The 12,031-nt window shown below is 39.1% G+C and overlaps 1 protein-coding gene across 5 annotated transcripts in view; it reads right to left on the reverse strand.

The window, feature by feature from the left end:
• The window catches only part of SAMD12 (sterile alpha motif domain containing 12), a 446,664-nt gene that overhangs the window by 217,680 nt on the left and 216,953 nt on the right, over positions 1-12,031 (reverse strand). The window lies entirely within an intron of this gene.

Consider the following 12,031-nt stretch of genomic DNA (forward strand, 5'->3'; position numbering starts at 1 on the left):
GGGGTTTCACCATGTTGGCCAGGCTGTTCTTGAACTCCTCACCTCAGGTGATCCACCTGTCTTGGCTTCCCAAAGTGCTGGGATTACAGGCATGCGCCACCATGCCTGGCCCCATGCATTGGATCTTAAAGGGTCACAAAGCCCATAACTGTAGCACTTCAAGTGAAGTTTAAATTCAGGGTCTTCATCAATAAAAGAGTAATAAAAGTTGGCTAAATTTCCCCTATTTGATAAGTGACAAAAATTTGAGGAAACCAAGGCCATAAACATGGATTGACACTGGCATTGCTTCAGTGCTGAAGAGACAATACAAACACACATCTACATCATGTTCCCTTTGTTCCTTAAAGAAAGTAACAATATGCTCATCAAGCTTGAAGTCCAAAGTTTGATGTCAGCAGGTTACATACTACAAGTTATGTTGGAATAAGATAAGGAACATGAACAGATTTCCATTATCCACATCTCCACACATGCTCAGCCTTCAAATATCTTTCCTCCCTTCTTGTCTGATGAGCTTCAAGGGTTGGTTCAGGTCTTAGATGCTTAGCAAGTTCTTCCCCACTCACCTTGGAACCTACAGGGAAAATACAAGGTGGCAAGTGCTACGGTAAAGATGTCTATTTCCCTCCTCAAATTATAAGCTCTTGAAAGTAAGGGTGTATCTTTTCATTGATATATTGCCAAAATCCTGGACATTGCTTAATAAACTAGTGAAATTGTATTTGGGCAGTGTCAAAATAAATGTTGTTGAGAGAAAACCATGTTAGAGAATGTGGCAGAGCTTAAGAGTGACAGTACCATATTGCATTTTCATGTATATTTGAATTGAGTGGGTTTACCATGTCTGTAGTGCCAATATCCTGACTTTGCCAAAAGACTTATAGGCTTGCAACAGTCACCTAGTAGACGTAGGCTAGTGATGGTGTGAATGACTGTGGAACTTGAGACATAGTTGATAATGGCTTTATCCTCTCAGCTCTTTTATCCCAGAGATTATAGTGCTGGAGTTGGAAGAAGATGGGAGAAACATATGAGGAGAGAAGGAAGGGAGCTCATACCACGATGAAGAAGATAACCCCTGAAGATTGGGGAGGGCACTGGCTGGCTCTCAAAGATAGACAAATGGCTTTACGATGCTTAAGGGGATGCTCTGTGGAGTCAGACGCTTGGGTGCAAATCACCACCATGACACACTACCCAGTAAGTTGCTTACCCTGCTTTAAGTCTCCATTTTCCCATCTCATCAGTGGGTATGTTAACAGTATAGGAATATTTATGAAGATTAAATTAATTAATACAGAGAAAAGCACTTAGCACAATTCCTGGCACATAATATAAATTAGCAATGGATGATAATGGGTTCAAAAGCTGAGGGCTAGCTACAGGTGAGTCAGCAATGTGACCCTTGATACCCTCAGGTGAAATGTATGGTACATCCATGCCAATTTATATTTACAAACACTCACATGAATGCCAAGGCCTATGTACCACACTCCCTCATTCACTGCTCACTCACGACTTATGCTTGACAGCCCAGGCCACTTAGATGTCCTTCTTTCCCTTTTCATAATTCTATTATTACAGAACGTGTATCTCAGATATGTAGAGCAATTCTCAAATTGAGCTGGTCTCTTAGGACTCCAAGATGCCACTAAAAATTTCATGAATTACTTAGAAAGAAAGTAAAAGCAATGTTTACTTGGGTTTTCTTTAGCAAACACCCTGAGGCCAGTGTTCAGGGACCAAAATGTCATGTACAAGGTTCTCCAACCTCAAAGAGTTCAAGCCATTGTTTTAAGTAACACTTTGTTCACTGTGGGTACCAATAAGTACATACTATAATCAATAAGACCCTTTCTATAATTGATCAGAATCAGAAAATTAGACCCAGAAAAAGTTAGAAAAAAAGAGAAAGTTGAAGAAAAAAGTGAGTTTTTTTGTATAATTTTCTCTTCTGATTTAGATTTGGTTACAAAATGCTTCAGTTCAGTGTCCATTCATTCTTCTTCCAGCAATAATGTGTTCAATGACTTATATTTTAATTATGCATTGTTTTGTGTGAGTAAAGAGACCTGAACTTGGAGTAAAAAGCCTGGGTTTGCAGGTTGGTGTCTCCACATGCAAGCTCTGTGAGCTTGAGTAACTTATTTAATGCCACTGAGTCAATTTCCTCATCTGTAAAATGATAATTATCATTTTAATCACTCCGAGTTTTCTATGTGAAAGTTAAATTAGGCAGTAAATTAGAAAGTGTCTGGTATAGTACCTGACTCAATGCCTTCATTTCAAATTAAACATTACATAAAGGTATACCTTGTGTAGGTGTCTATTGTAACACCTACTCGATTATAATATAATCATGAATATGTTCACATGCCTGTTTTTCCTTCTAAATTCTGGGCTCTCTATGAAGAAAGCATGGGTTGTATTTATCTCAGTAACTGCAGCACTCAGCAGTTGGTAGATATTCATTAAAGTTTTCCTGAGTGAATAAATGGCTCTGTGAGAAAGGGAGAATAGCATCATCCTCATTTTAAAGTTAAGAAATGGGCCCAGAAAAGTGAAGAGATTTGTCCAAAGTCATAAGACTAGTAATTGTCAGAGCAAAGACAAGAACCATGCTACTTCTACTTAGGAAGGCTGTGCCTGTTTAGTTCAGCATTCATTTAATGAACCATTAATGACTTACCATGTGCCAGTTGATAAACTAGGTGATTTTCAAAGTACAGAAACCAGTTAGGAACCTAGAGCTTCTGTTGAGCCCATAGTTTACGGTGGTTTCTGCTAGAGAGGTGGTAACAGGAAGATGCTCAGAGAGGGGAAATTTTGCATGCAGAATCTAGAGGACTTGGTGAGAAATGAGGTATCTGAAGCAAGACAGAAGTTGCCAAGGGTGAGCCACATGTTTCTGGTTTGGGTAATAAAAGAAAGTGCAACTGCTAACATGGGGAAGACTGAGTGAGCAAGGATGAGGAAAAATAACAATACTTGTGGTTTGGACATGTAATAAATCCAAACTGCCCACATCTATGAGATAGTCAATAGAGATGCAAAGTGGGCATGTTGCTGTACAGCCTGGAGCTCCAAGGAGAAGTCTGGTCTGGAGTTTTAGCTTGGGAGCCACCATCATTAGAGCTGACATACAAACCCATAGGCAAGAAGAAAGCAAGTGTGATCACAGGTCTTAGGACTGACATCCCTTGAGGAACTGAGGTCCTGAGTGGGTAGATCAGTGAGATGAACCAACAAGGATACTCCCAGAGGGTGACAGGAGACATGGAAAAAAAATCTGGGAGAATGAGATCCCAGAGAAGTGTGGTTCAGGAAAAAGTAACTGGTTGTCTGTTGAGTGTTGATAAATCTGGCAAGGTGGAGTCACTAGAACACACCTTGCGATATAAGGTCCTTGAAGCACAGAAGCCCCAAGTCTACAGATTGTGGAACAGTGAAGAGTCTAGCATGTCTAGGTCACTCGATAACTGAGTTTTTCTCCTAGGTTAGATATCTTTTGTTTGACCCCACAAAGGTAAAGAAATTACATTGAAATTGAACCATAAACCTTTCACATCATCATTATTATAATAAAAACATCATCATCAACAATTCATTCAAATTATGCCGGGCTGGGTATAACTGTGAACAATTTCTCATTCCTTAATCTTTGTGACAACCCTCTGGGTAGGTTCAACTATTATCCCCATTTTAAAAATGAGGAAAATGGGATTGGGTCTCGCTCTGTCACCCAGGTTGGAGTGCAGTGGTGCAACCACAGCTCACTTCATCCTCGACTTCCTGGGCTCACGTGATCCTCCCACCTCAGCCCCACAATAACTGGGACGATTGGCACATATTACCATGCCCGGATAAGTTTTGTTTTAGTAGAGTCAGGGTTTCACCATGTTGCCCAGGCTAATCTCAAACTCCTGGGCTCAGGTGATCCACCTGCTTCAGGCTCCCAAAGTGCTGGAATTACAAGTGTGAGCCACCATGCCAAGCCAGGACTTGAGAATTTAAATAATATGACTATTGCCCAGGTGTGGTGGCTCATGCCTATAATACCAGCACTTTGGGAGGTCGGGCAGATCATTTGAGGTCAGCAGTTCAAGACCAGCTTAGCCAACATGGTGAAACCCCATCTCTACTAAAAATACAAAAATAATTAGCTGGGTGGCACATGCCTGTAATCCCAGCTACTAGGAAGGCTGAGGCAGGAGAATCGCTTGAACCCAGCCGATGAAGGTTGCAGTGAGCTGAGATTGTGCCACTGCACTCCACCCTGGGCAACAGAATGAGAATCTGTCTCAAAAATAAAAAAATATAAAAGTAAATAAATAAAATGGCTATGATCACATAGATAGCAAAGGACAGAAGAATTTTGGATTACTGTTTTTCCAAATCCAAAGCTTATCTTCTCCACCCGCTCTGCTTTCTCTGCGTATATGAAGAGAACTTTTGGAAAGAAAGAGAATCTTTCCTTATCTTCTTATTTTGAGCCCTCACTAAAGTACTATCATTTCCACTTAAATACAGTTCTAGAAAAACCGAACTTAACTGCTTGACAAACTTAACTGCTTGACAAAGCAGATCAGTGGAACTGGGGGAGAAAGGTTGTGAAGAGAGGGTCGGATTAAAAATAAAATGAGGGAACTTTGGGTAGTGATAGACCTGTTCATTACCATGATTGTAGTAATGGTTTCACAGGTATATTCATAGGTCAAAACCCATCATACACTTTAAATATGTGCAGTTTATTGTGTATCAGTTATACTTCCATAAAGCTGTTTGTGTGTGTGTGTGTGTGTGTGTGTGTTTGTTTTTGTTTTGAGACAGGGTCTCACTCTGTCATTCAGGCTGGAGTACAGTGGCACAATCACAGCTCACCGCAGACTTGACCTCCTGGTCTCAAGTGATTCTCCCACCTCAGCCTCCCAAGTAGCTGAGAATACAGACACAGGCCACCACACCTGCTAATTTTTAAAGTTTTTAGTAGAGATGAGGTCTCACTATGTTGTCCAGACTGGTCTCAAACTCCTGGCCTCAACCAATCCTCCTGCTTCCACCTCTCAAAGTGTTGGGATTGCAGGTGTGAGCCATCACACCAGGCCCAATAAATTTTTCTCTTTCTTTCTTTCTTTCTTTCTTTCTTTCTTTCTCTCTCTCTCTCTCTCTCTTTCTTTCTCTCTCTCTCTCTCTCTCTCTCTCTCTCTTTCTCTCTCTCTTTCTTTCTTTTTAAATAAATGGCTGTGGAAGGGTGGAAAAGAAAGCAAAAGTGTGAAAGACCAGATAAGAGTTCAGATAACTTAGGCTGAATCAAACCACAATTCCCAGCAATAATTAGTTCTAATGATTGGTATGGACTTCACGTGATGCCACTTAGATCCTCCTTAAGGACTAAAGAACTCCCCAGCTGCTTGCTGCTGACAGCTGACAGTCCTTCTGGGAATTTCCTGGATCTAAGAAGAGCCACCTTGCTCAAGGTCACGCCTCTCTTTCTGCGAGTGGCCTGCATCCAATGACTGGTAGATGAGGGAGGCAGGAGGTATGAAGGTACCTGCCCCAGGTACCCCAGGTAACTAGGTATCCTAGTTCCAACTCAGGATAACTTTGAAGGGTAATCTTAGCTTCAGAGCTCCCCGTGGGGATGGCAGAGGTCTTGTTGTTTGCCCCATCCTGCTTCTTTCATTTCCCTCACAAGTATTGAACATGAGGACACCACCCAATATACTTCTGAAAGGTATATTTCCTTCTCTGAGCCTGCTTCATGGGATACCAAAGCACTGGCAGGGTTTCACTGGGTCAATGTGTACCCAATCATCTGACACAAACATTCCATGTTGCCTGTGATGGTTTTAAAACAGCCCAGGTGGCTTCACTGTACCCTTTAACAGGCTTCTAGGTTACCTATCTCTACAGTTAATAGGTGTGTGTGTGAGGAATGAAAGACGTTGAATAGTGGCCTCTGCAATACATAATTAGTAAGATAAGTCTGCTGCTAAAAATTCTGTGTGTATCATCTATTGATTCTATGTGTGCCTCATTTTCCATAAAACACTATGAGCACTATATAATCACAGTGCATGATGTACTTGAGCACCATGTAAATCATAAATAAATACCTATGTATGCATACGCATGCATATATTTTCACACACACAAACATTTATGTGTAATCTATTTTACAGAGGGCTTGTTCTATGCCAGGCACTGTGATAAGTGCTCGACACGAATTATCCCATCAGATTCTCATAGGTAGGCACAATTACTTTCTTCTCACTTTTCAGATGAGCAAACAAAAGCACAGACTGGTTAAGGATCCTGACAAACACTTCGCAGCCAAAAGAGGCGATGCCTTGGGTCAAATCTAGGACCACCAGATTTCAAACATTATACTTCTAATCACTATACGACACAACATGATTTTAAGCAACTTTCTTACAAAAATGTATGAATTGGACAAGAGAGTAACAAAAACAGAGTAATTCACTGATCTCTCATTTTGTAGATGTAAGTTTTATATAATGAGTTTCCACACATCAGGAGACACTTGGAAACATAAATAAGTAAAAGTTACAGACAATAAAGTCACAGAGAATTGTATTATTGTCCTCTGACCCTTGCAGAAGCTACATTTTCTTAACAATTGAAGTGAGCTTGCTTTTTACAATTGAAATGTTTTCCTTTGCATGCAGAGTAATGGAGCATAGCAGGATACATGCCTTCAGCTACAACAATCTGTAAATCAACACACACTCCACCATGTTTTGACTGTGAGAACACATACCCTCACACGCCAGGAGACAGCCTTTGTCAAAAGAATGGCCGATTCCAGTGAATACTGATCAGCCACTAAAAACAGAACTGAGATTGGAAAAAAATCTTGTAACCGATAAATGTATTGCTATCATAACATCAACAGCTTGAATTCAATGAAAACTATATTGGTTAAATTAAGTCTTCCACATAAAGATGTCAAATGTTACAACTTCACTATTACAGTGAAGAATAGCTTCAAAATGTGCCTAAACTGAACAATTAGACGGCACCATCCTTAAAATGTTATAGAATTGTTAGGTCTAAAATCACAAATTTCTAATTGAATATCAAATTTTGTTTGGTTTGGGTTGTATTTTTCAGTGCCAAATCATCCCAATACAAAGCATCCAGATCATTTCTGTATCTTGCTTCTAATGAAAAGAAAATGTGTTTGCAGAAAATATTCCTAGAGTTCTCCCTTATTCAAAGAGTACTTTGAAAACAACATGGCTGAAAGTGTGAATTTATAACATTTCAGATTTTCTTTGATAATAAAGCAATAGCCTTACTGGTTCCTTTTTGCCTCAGGTCCTACATATTTCTGCATTGGATTATGACAGGTCTGGGCTTTATTTATTTTAGAGACAGGGTTTGGCTCTGTCACTCAGACTGGAGTGCAATCATAGCTCACTGTAGGCTTGAACTCCGAGGCTCAAGTGATCCTCCTGCCTGTGCCTCTCAAGTAACTGGAACTATAGGTGTGTGCCACAAACTCCCCTTTTTTTTTTTTGTATAAACGGTCTCACTGTGTTTCCCTGACTGGTCTCGAACTTTGGCCTCATGCAATCCTCTCACCTCTGCCTCCCAAAATGCTGGGATTACAGGTAGGAGCCACCGTGTCCAGCCAAGGGCTTCATGTAGAAGATCAAAAAATTAAAAACTCACAAGGAGTTTTTAGATCTGTGAGAACTCACTTTTAAAATGAGTTAAGTCATGGGATGCATTGCTGGGATTGAACACACACACACAACCTTTGAAGATATTGGAGATTGCTCAAATATCTACTAAATGTGCTTCTATATTTAACCTTGAGATTTTATTTTCAGAATGTCTTCTCATCACTTAGAAATGTATCCACATTATTTTCAATCTAATTTTTAAGATGAAAGTGAGCCTTACTTGAGGGTGATTTACATTTCCTTTATTTCTTCCTTATAAATTATATGTTAAGCTTAATATTCCGATTTCCAGAGCTCAATTTCCTTGTCTTTCCATAAGAAAAAGGCACGTTTCCAAGGTTTTATTCTAAACAATCCACTGCATTTAATAATGAAAACCTATTGAACTTAGGGAAGTTAGAGGAAAAGAAAAAAAATCACACACCACAAAAGGAAATAATTTGGTATTACAAAATCATTGAAATTAGATAGAAAAGGCTTATTAGGTCATATATCAAAGAAAGTGCATGCATTTGACACTCGGATTTAATATGCCAGAGATGTTGGGTCACCGGAGGTACTTCTAAGCTTTTGATAAAGTACAGAAACTAAAAAAGAACATTTAAGGAGCAGAGCCCTTAATAAAAGGCAAGATCGAAATATGAGAGAGAAATACATAAGATGCAAAGAAAAGGCAGATGGAGAAATAACACTGAAACATCATGGAGAGAACACTTTTTTCAGGTTTTCTGCATAGAAATGTAAACAGTGACAAAATGTCCAAGGACTGAGGCTTATAAGGGAACTGCTCCAGCCAGAAAAGCCCCTTATGGGGTCAAAGGTTGAAAGCTGTTATTGTGTGGGTAAACCCCAACCTTTTATCTATGGAATGTCATTTAACCCTTAGAGATTCCTGGCCTTGTTTTCCTTCTAGTTAAGAGCAATGGGCAGCCATAAATATTCTCCTGTGTGTGTTGGGAGAAAGCAAGGGAGGAGATACGGCAGAAGGAGCCCTGTCTGATAATGTAAAAGCATGAAAGAACAGATGCTGGCATTCACTAAGATAATCAGAGCAGAATTGCCCCAAAATATTAAGCATCTTCAGATTCTACTATATGACCTCTGATAACACAAATCCTTGGTAAGCCATCGTCTTATTGATCTTTTATTGTTTTTCTTCATGCACACACAAAAAATCTGATGCTAAAAACTAGTTGCTACATGTTGCCCAAAATAGAGAAGCTAGCCAGAATACATAGTGAAGTTGGGTAAAAACTTGCTGATAAGCAATATCTAAAACTTACCCAAATCCCTGTCAAGAGTCTACCCACACAGCCTGCACTGTGAATTGGGTACTAAGCTTCTCTCGTGATTTATCACATATCTTCACACAAACAAGGCATCACAAATATCTGTCTGCGAAGGGAATGCTGCATCTTCATGACAGCCTTCCCATTCAGTTTCTTCAAATTCAAGGGTATTTCCTAATTTCAACCAGGTCACTGTTGCAACTGGGCTAATGAAAACAAAGAGAAAGGAATAAAAATACGTCCTAACTGGCACAAATTGGGCTAATTCTCAGTGAAAAGGAGGAATAAAGTCTGATATACTTTTATAAATATTATGTATAGTCTGTATGTGTGTGGTGTATTTTTTTTTAATAAGAGGCAGTATGGCAGAGTGGGTAAGAGTAGGATTAGGGAATAAGAATCCCTGGATTTAAATTCTAGCTGTTTCACTTATTAGCTTGGTAAATTGGAACATTATCTTAAGCTCCTTTATCCTTAGTTTCTAAAATAAAAAAAAATTATAGTAGTATTTCTTTAACAAAGTAGTCATGAAAATGAGGATTAAATTTGATGATCCATATACACTTAGTGCTTGCCACACAGGAAGGCCCTAGTAAGAGCTGCATTAAACTAAAAACAAAAACAAAACAAAACCCTATTTCTTAAAATAGATTGTGAATATCTGGAGAACATGACCTTACAGGGTCAACTCTAAAGAATGAGATTTGTCAGGTCTATCATGACATAATACAATGAAGTGCACCAGAGAAATAAATCAGAGGGAGAGGAAGCTCTGGAGAGGTAGAGAAACAACAGTGACATCCTTGTACAAAGAAGAGTGATTAGCTTGAATCTAGATGGCCATAGCATTCTTGATGACAAAGATATTTCCATATCTTTGGAATAGAGACAATATATTGCCTTTGGTTTCCAGCAATGTAAGTCTCAGTGTCATGTGTTTTGCTTGATAGATTTTTGGTACCTTTATTTTTTCTTGAGACAGGGTTTTGCTTTGTCCCCAGGCTGGAGTGCAGTGGTACGATTGATTCTGGCTCACTGAAGCCTCGACCTGCGGGGCACAAGCAGTCCTTCCATCTCAACCTCCCAAGTAGCTGGGACTATGGGCATGTGCCACAATGCCCAGCTAAGTTTTAAAACTTTTTGTAGAGATGCAGTCTCACTACATTGCCTAGGCTGGTCTAGAACTCCTGGGCTCAAGCGATTATCTCACCTTAGCCTCCCAAAGTGCTAGGATTACATGCATGAGCCACCATGCCTAGCTGATTTTTGTTATTTATCTTGCTTGGTATTCTCTGAGTTTCTTGGATTTGTGCTTTGATATCTGCCATAATTTTGCAAAATTCTTGGCCTCCTGAAGAAAGTTCAAATGCTTTTTCGGTCTCATTCTTTCTTTTTTCCATCTGGAATTCCAATTACCCATATGCTAGACCACTTGATGTGATAGGTGGTTGAAATGGTCTGAGACAGTCCTGATTTCAAAGAACCTTGGTTGTTTGCCTGAAAATACAGTCATCATAGATTGAATCCACTTTTTCTTAACTTCCATTTGGAGTTTGTGTTATTAAAAAGTTTAAGTAGTGGCATACAAACATTAATGCCATAAGAGTTACCAAAGGAGTGGTATATACGCAGATTTCATGGGCCAGAATTCTGACTAAGTGACTCTACTGTGAGGCCTGGAAAAGTGTATCTTTAACAAGCACCATAAATGAGGCTGAGAAAGGGTCATCTGGGGATTTTACTTAGAGAAATATCGGCTCTACAAATCCATTACTTTTTTTTCTACTTGTAATAACCTTTTTATGTTTTTATTATTTTTAAGAGACAGGGTCTTGCTATGTGAGGCCAGGCCTGGTCTTGAACTCCTGGGCTCAAGTAATTCTCCCACCATAACTTCCCAAAGTGTTGGGGCTACAGGCATGAGCCACCATGCCCAGCCTACTAATGGTACCCTTATAAGCTCTTCCTGAACCTGTATTTTCTTTCATTCATCTTAAAACTGTCTTATTTAATTCATGAATGGATTTTTCTTACAACTGCACCAGAATGGCTAAAAGTAAAAACACTGACAATCCCAAGTGTTGGCAAGGATGTGGAGAAACTGGAACTATCCTATGCTACTGGTCAAAGTATAAATTGAAATAATCTCTTTTGAAAACTTTGGAGTATCTATTAAGCTAAATATACACAAGACCCGACAATTCCATTTCGAAAATGAGTGCTCATTTTCACCAGAAGTCGTGCACAAGAAAGTTCATGACAGCTTTACTGGAAATAATCCAATGTTCCTCAGCAATAGAATGGAGAAATTAAAATATAATTACACAATGGAATATGTTTCAACAATGAACAACAAAAACTACAGCCATACTCAACACCTATAAATTTGACAGATGAAATGTTAAGTGGAAAAAAACCAGGTACAAAAAAAGTTAATAAAAAAGCAAAAGCGATCTACAGTGGCAGAGGTTAGAATAGTGGTTACCTTGGAAGACGTCAACTGGAAGGATACACATGGGAGCTGCTGGGGTTTTAGAAATAGTCTTATGTCTAGATCTGAGTAAGGTTTACATAAGTGTATGAACATCTGTAAAAATTTATTGAGCTGTACCTAAGATTTGTATACTTTACTATTTATAAGTTGTACCAGAAAACAAAGAAAGAAAAGGAAGGGAGGGAGAGAGAAAGGAGGGGAAAAAATGGAAAGGAAGGATAAACCATTTTGTCCTAGAATTTGAAAGTGTGAAAAAGTTTAAAACCCCTTTGGGTCCTTGCCACTAGTGGTGTCACAGACTGTATGATGTCCCTTCTCAGCTATCATATTTCCAGGCTATAAAGAAAGCCTAGGTGGAGATAATACTTTCTGTAAATAAATGTTAACGGTAGATGGAAATCATATGTGCAAACAGATAACAAGAAAAATATTGTTTACTTTTTTTTGGTTTTCCCTCTATGGCCAGTCATAAAAAATATTTTCCACGGAAGAATACAACAAGGTTCAATGACAACAGGAGGTTGAGGAATGTT

This window comes from Nomascus leucogenys, chromosome 16, assembly GCF_006542625.1.
Source record: "Nomascus leucogenys isolate Asia chromosome 16, Asia_NLE_v1, whole genome shotgun sequence".
In the NCBI taxonomy this organism is placed as follows: domain Eukaryota; kingdom Metazoa; phylum Chordata; class Mammalia; order Primates; family Hylobatidae; genus Nomascus; species Nomascus leucogenys.